General features: G+C 44.7%; 2 pseudogenes; one reads left to right on the top strand and one right to left on the bottom strand.

Annotated features, from left to right (window-relative positions):
- Gm18056 (predicted gene, 18056) lies at window positions 3,476-4,285 on the top strand (annotated as a pseudogene).
- Gm4545 lies at window positions 5,824-6,848 on the bottom strand (annotated as a pseudogene).
- Between the last annotated feature and the right edge of the window lie 345 nt (window positions 6,849-7,193).

A 7,193-nucleotide genomic window follows, 5' to 3' on the forward strand; every position in this document is an offset into this window, starting at 1 on the left:
AGTTTATATTTTTAAAATAAAATTTAATTTAATTTCAAATTTTTATTCATTTTATGTGAATGATTGCTCACCTGCATGCATCTTTGTGACTCTAGAGGTCAGAAAGTTTCGTGGGACTGCAGTTACAGCTACTGCTGGGAGCTGGGAACACAATCTGCAGCACAGTCAAGTCTCTTAAAGGCTGAGCCATCTCTGCAGCTCAGAAGAATAAATGTTAAGAAACACTGCTTTCAGCCATATGGTGGTAGTTGTGCATGCCTTTAATCCCAGCACTCCAGGGCCTGAAGTAGGAAACTCTCCAAGGTTGAGACTGGCATGGTCTACAGAGTGAGTTCCAGGCTAGCCAGCCTACACAGAGAAACCCTGACTCAAAACAAAACAAACAAAAAAGAAAAAAGAAAAAGAATAAAAAAACTAAATAGCTCCTACATCCTGTAGGCCTAGATTAACAGCCCTGTATAGGATTGTGAGGGATTTAATTTGAGGAGAGAGTGATATAGCTCAGGCTGTCCTGGAATTTAATATGTAGCTGAGGCTGGCTCCATGATCTCATAGTGAAGCTGATTCTCCTGCCTCAGCTTCCTAACTAATGGAATTTCAAGCAGCAATACTAAGACCTACCATTTTGTTACATTATTCAAACTTTGAATTCAGGGCGCCAGAAAGACATGGGAGCAGTGAAGAACAGCTGGTTGCTTCTTCCAGGGCACTGGGATTCAAGACCTACTACCTACATAGTAGCTCACAACTGTCTATATCTCTAGTCCCCGGAGAAGCTAAGGCCATCTTCTGGTCTCCACTATGAATTGCACACAAGTAGTGCGGAGACATACATGCACGTAAACACCCATACACATATGTAAGTAAGTAAGTAAGTAAGTAAATAAATAAATAAATAAATAAATAAATAAATAAGACATTCAAAGAGCCTTAAAAAGGGAGATATAGAGGCTGGAAAGATAGTTCAGTGGTTAAAAGCACTGGCTGCTCTTCCAGTGGTCCTCAGTTCAATTACCAGCAACCACATGGTGGTTCACAGCCATGTGTAATGGGATCACATTTTCTCTTCTGCTCCTCCTGAAAGAAACCACAGTGTACTCACATATGTGCAATAATTTTTTTAAAAGACTCTAACAAGACTCTCTATGCCTACTTTTGTTTAAGAAACTTTCCTTGTCCTGGCTTTCTTCCTCAGTATGTTAATGTGTGTGTTTATACCTGGGTGACTGGGTGTGTTCAGAGGTTTTAGGGGGTGGAGGCCAGAGGACAATGTTTATTGTTATTCATTTCATGCATGGCCTCCTTTTAAAAAGTGTTTTTTTTTGTTTTGTTTTGTTTTGTTTTGTTTTGTTTTGTTTTGTAAGTAGGTTTCCCTCTGTGTAGCTCTGTGTGTTCTGGAACTCACTCTGTAGACCTGACTGGCCACAAACTCAGAGGGTCACCTGCCTCTACATCCTGAGTGCTAGAATTAAAGGCATCACTGCTGTCTGGCCAAGACAGGGTTTCCCTGTGGAGCCCTGGATGTCATAGAACTAGCTTTGTAAACCAGGCTGGCCTGGAACTCAGAAATCAACCTGCTTCAGCCTTTGGAGTCCTACATTAAAAGCAAGCACCATGCCTAGCCACCTAGCATTATCTCTTCTTTTCCTTTTTATTAATTTATTTATTTCCATTTTAAACAATATTTCCTTTCTTAGATTCCCCTCTGCAAACCACCCTTTCCGTGCCCCACTTTTTGCCTGTTTGAGAATGCTCCACCAACCACTTACACACTCCTGCCTCACCAATCTAGCATCCCCCTACATTGAGGCATCAAGCTTCTGTAGGACCAAGGTCCTCTCCAACAATTGATGCCAGATAAGGCCATCCTCTGCTACATATGTAGCTGGAAGCATGGATTCCTCCATGTGTACTCTTTCGTTGCACACCTAGCATTTTCAATGTGTGTTCTTGTCCTGCATGCTATCATCTCACCAGCAAGAACACATGCGGACAACCGGATCCTTCTGCAGCAATGCTTTATTACGCTAGCTTCAGCATGAAGAGGAAGACCCCGAGCCCCAAAAAGGCGCTGCTTATATATACCTCAGTGCGGCGTGTCCACACCTGATTGGCTGCTCTCTCAGCACACCCCGGGTTTGGGCAGTGACTCGGCGTGAACACACTCTTGCACATGCGCATATTGCTTGTTTACCAGTTAGGCCAAGCAGGCACAGTGGAAACTGCTTCCCACATGTTCTGGGGTTCAAACTCATCAAGGCAAGCCTGTGACTGACTGGGCTATCTCTCCACCTCCACCTTTTTTTCTTTCCTGCATTACATTTTGTCTTGAAACAGGGTCTCATATAGAGTAGCTGACCTTGAGCTTGCTTTATCTGTTGAAGGTCCTTTTGGAAATAAGTTAACAAATTCAAGAGACTAGTGATAACTGAGTAGTTTTAAATATACAATTCTGCAGAAAGGGAACTTTGGCATACAGAAAAGGCATGAATCGCTAAGGGGATGATTTGACAACATTTGAGAGTGTTTTTTTTTTTTTAAACGTAGATAGAGAAAGTCCAGTTCTCTCCTCCTATAGGCCTATAGAGCTTGCATCTTGATCCCTATCTCATTGGCCTAGGATAAAAGCCTCAGCCAGTAAAAAAAAATTGGGACTGGAGAGTGGCCCCCTCCAATTGCTGGCCTCCCTATATGACCCAGATAAGTGACTAGGCCTAACACTTGTAACTTTCTAAAACAAAGAGGGGCTAGCCCGTAACCTGCATGCCTGTAATTTGGATGTACTCTAGCTTACCTCATGCAACAAAGCAATCCATGTCTTACACTCCTTATCCTCCTCCAAGAGCTCCAGAGTTCTGAGAAGTCTTGTTTGAGATTATGAAGTGTTTTTTGAGATGCATGAGACAGGTTACAAGATAAGGCTGCTGTTCACAGTTCCCAGCGCATCAAGGTGTGTTTTTACTCAAGATGGGTCTTGTTCATGAGATTGTTGTGATTTTCAGCCTTTCTTTTGGCCCGTGTGTCATTTATTTGTTCTGTCTGCCCAGCATCTCCTGGGAGAGCTGCTGTGCTCTTCCAGAGAAGGCTTCAGAGTGCAAGGGACCACAAGCTCTACACAGGCAAGGACTTAATCCAAGGCAGTCACTGGTCACTTCCTGGTATGTCCCCTATGGATGAAGACAAACCAACCCTGGAGGAGGAAGCTGATTTGGGAACAGGTTAGAGATTAGGAACATGTGTCCCAGAAAGGACTGATCTTCTTGTGCAAGCAGCCCAAGGGGAACCTGGAAGCTCTGGGGGACTGGGATGTCCTGCTGAGCCAAGCCTCCCTGGCTATTGGTCACCTTTTTTACCCAACCCAAGTGGATGCTGGCCTGAATTTCCTCTCTCCCAGACCAAGGGGAGTGAGAGGTGCTGCCCCATGCCAGTTAAGTAGATGCTTTTGTTGTTAAGTTCCAGGCCTGGAGGAAGTAGGCTGGGCTGCCCTGTGTGTGTGCTGAGGGGTCCCACCTAGGGTTTGGGGAAAGCCCTGGCCCCACAGCTGGCCTGGTTGTTGTCTCCAGGTTCATTGCTCCTAAGTGCAAGCAGTGACTCAGTGCTGCAGTTACTGAAGGCAGAGATGGCCAAGCAACAGCCTGGCCTGTGAGTGGTGTTTACAGCCCCCTATCTGGACTCTAAGGCCATTGGGCAGCAGTTTCTCTGCTCTGGGCATGAGCTCCCTAAGACTGAGCTGATGTAAAGCCTGCTGCTCATCAACCATGCAGGTGAGACTCCTTTCCAGACCAGGACTGTGAGCTCTAACTTCAATGCCCTTTGTGTAGGTAGAGAGTCAGTCCTGAAAATTCCAAAGTCCAATAGGAGAGAGAATGGACCAGTGTTACTATAGGCTTAGCCTTACCTGGTTATCTAAGGGGAGGAACTGTGGAAAGGGGAGGGAAGGAGAAGAGCACCCTTCTGCTGTGCCATTTTTTCCATCATGTTTACTGTTTGTTTTGTTTTTCAGGAACTAATAGGGACGTTTCTAAAGGCTTCCTGAATGTGAAGGACCTAGCTAAGGTGAACAATTTGACTCTGAACCTGACCTCTATGTGCTGCTTGACTTGGGTACCCCGAATGCCTTTCCAGATAGTCCTGGCCTCAGTAAGACTGTGGTTACCAACTCATCTCTGTGTGCACAGCAGCCTTTCAAGGGCTGAAGGCTGTACTGGCATGAATTGCTGCCTGAGACATGGTGTACCAGGTCCTGGCTATTGAGGAACCCAGTGACACGGTGCTGAGCTACTCCCAGTGTAGATGGCTCAGACTGACATTGCTATCCCCAGACCTAGCTGGTACCTCTCTGGAGGCTGAGCAAGGAGGAAAGTCTGATCTGTTTTCATTAAAGAATCCAAAGACTATAGTGCCCCTGCCTCTGGTCAGGATTCCTCACTTTGCAAGAACATTACAGAATCCCAAGAAGTTGGAGTAGTCGGGCAGAGCCACTCAGCCTTGGGAGTTGCCTAATTAGCAGGTGGGATAAAATATTTATACAAATAAAAATGATAGAGAGTTAAAAATTAAAAACAAAACTCCTTCTCTTTGTTAATGGCAGGCAGCAGCACAGATTTCAGAGACAGTTCATGGTTATCTTCCTTATTTCCTTCCAATGGTGTCACCAGATACAAGGGGAAGTGCTGCAGATGAACCTCACTTGGGTCCTAGATCCAAGGGTGAAACTCGGGGTTCCAGTTATCAGTGGGCATGGAGTTGGCCTGGATGACAAACAAATACGAACACAAGGGAGTGTGCTATCTGAATGTAATTTGTCAAATTGAGTACCAGACTTTTAATACAGAAGAAAATAGGGGAATTAGGTGACACATCGGCAAGGTACAATGAGGTTACCGGATGCTTAATGACTTTTACACAGAACAGAGAAATGCAAACATAAAAACTGGCAGGAACTGGGCAATAAAACAATTGAGACAAAGTCCTCTCTATCTAAGATCAGCTATATTCTTAGAAGCCAAGTGTTTGAGGTCTTTACACTCTCGAGGCAAGGGCTTTCATGCCCAAGTCATGGTTCTAATTAGGGAGTTCCGCTCTAGCTAACCTTCTCATCAATAATGCAATACTCTAAAACCACAGCCCGATCTACTTCCTAAACCATTGTAAATTCCTGTATATGGGAACAGCTTGGCTTTTATTCTAAGTGATAGTATTGGGGGGACTTTCTACTAATAAGTAATGTAGTATGCCATACATAACTATAATAAGAATTCTAAACTTACATTGTTAAGCTTGCCCTGAGATTTCTAGCTCTATGTAGTAGATAGTAATGCCTGATTTCTTTCACTATCTCTCTTACAATACTAGAGGCAATTCTGAATGTCACTGAATGGGCAACATTTTTACTGAATTCCAAGCCCAGGGCCAGCTCAAGACTAGGGCATTGTTGAAGGCCAGGGAGCAAAGTTCGATTTGGCTTAGATATTGAGCAAGTCATTGCTTGGAGGCACCTATAATAAAACAATACTGAAAGAAAACACACAGATCCATTCGCAAGGACAAGTTTGGAGCATTTATTATACGGGATGCTATGGTTCCAGGAGACTAAGTTTCCGTGAAACTCTTTGCCTCAGGACTGCTTCCAGGTTTCTAAGCCTGTCAAGTGAGTCACTACTAGAGTAGATGTAGCAGGGTGGCTCCACCTCCATCCTGAGGCTGGCCACCAATAATGGGTTCTTCTCAAATGACAGCAACTTTCTGATGGACAACCTCTTCTTGTTTGATGTCCTCTTCCTGGGTGAGGTTCTTTTTTCCATGAGGGTCTCTTTCTCTAAGATATCCCCAGAGGAGGATCCTGGAACACCTACACTCTTAGGTGGCTGCAGGTATCCACAGAGCTCCTCTTGGGGACTGCAGGAGGACATATTCCTGTCAGGCTTCTATGTGATGACTCTCATGGTCCTGACAATGCTGTGGCTTGGGGTGCCTGGGAAATCTGTGTGGAAGTAGGTGGTAAACATGCCTCACTGCCCCTGATCATGGGGTGCCTCATGATTTGGTGGATGGTTGGCCTCCTGCTGGGATTGATCATCAGCAGTTCAATGATGACATTGAGAATATCAATGGAAACATGGGAAGGGATGCTGAAGTTTGCAGAGATGATCTCCTGCTTTAAGTCCACAAAATACCTGCCTTGGAAAGGCAAGTTCCCAGATACCATGAGGAACAGGAGGACCCCTAAACTCCAGATATCTACAGGGGGGGCCCTCATATTTTTTTGCTTGCAAGAGTTCCGGGGCACAGTAGGGCAGCGTGCCACAGAAACCTGCCAGCTTTTGTCCAGGAATCACTTCAGCAGCCAAGCCAAAATCACACAGCTTGGCATTTCCCCTGTAGTTGATCAAGATGTTGCTGGCCTTTATGTCTCTATGGACAATGTGATGGTCATGGCAGTACTGCACCGCATGTACTATCTGGGCAAACAACCTTCGAGTCTCGCTCTCCTCTAAAGACCCCACTTTGATGATGCGATCTTGTAGCTCTCCCTTTGAGGCATACTCCATCACCAGGTAGGTAGTCTCTCTTCTCTGGACCACATGAAACAGCTTGATAATGTTAGGATGGCTAAGTGATTTCATAATCCTGGCTTCCCTGCAGATGGGTGAGGTGTACTCCTTGGTGTTTTGGAGAATTTTTACAGCCACAGAGGTACTTGTGGGGACATGGAAGGCTCGTTTCACCACTGAAAATTTTCCTTCACCCAGTGTGTTCAGCATCTTATAGTTAGTGTCGAAGTTCTCTTCAATTGAGTAGCAGGCCTTCAGATCCTGCTCCATCATCTTCAGATCCTGCTCCGTCATCAGGCCCTCTATGACTTGCCTAGAACCAAACTTGCAACGAGAAAGTAAAAAAAAAAAAAAGAGGAACAAAACAAAAACAAACCATTTAAAATCAGGCTGAAGAGAATTTTTACATTTAAATCTTCTTACCTCCAAAAGACAAGAAAAATGCCAGAAACATGTCAGACAACCTAATCAGGTATTTGGAATGCTTGGGAAGAGAAGAGCAAAGCACCTTCTAAAGCAGTAGACACAAACTATGACATAGATCAGTTTGACAGCAACCAAGTGCAAACTGATAGAACAAAACAAGGGATCACGAACAGTAAGAGCTGCTCATTGGAAAGAACCATCCTCTCCCCTGGT

This window comes from Mus musculus, chromosome 7 (assembly GCF_000001635.26).
Source record: "Mus musculus strain C57BL/6J chromosome 7, GRCm38.p6 C57BL/6J".
In the NCBI taxonomy this organism is placed as follows: Eukaryota; Metazoa; Chordata; class Mammalia; order Rodentia; family Muridae; genus Mus; species Mus musculus.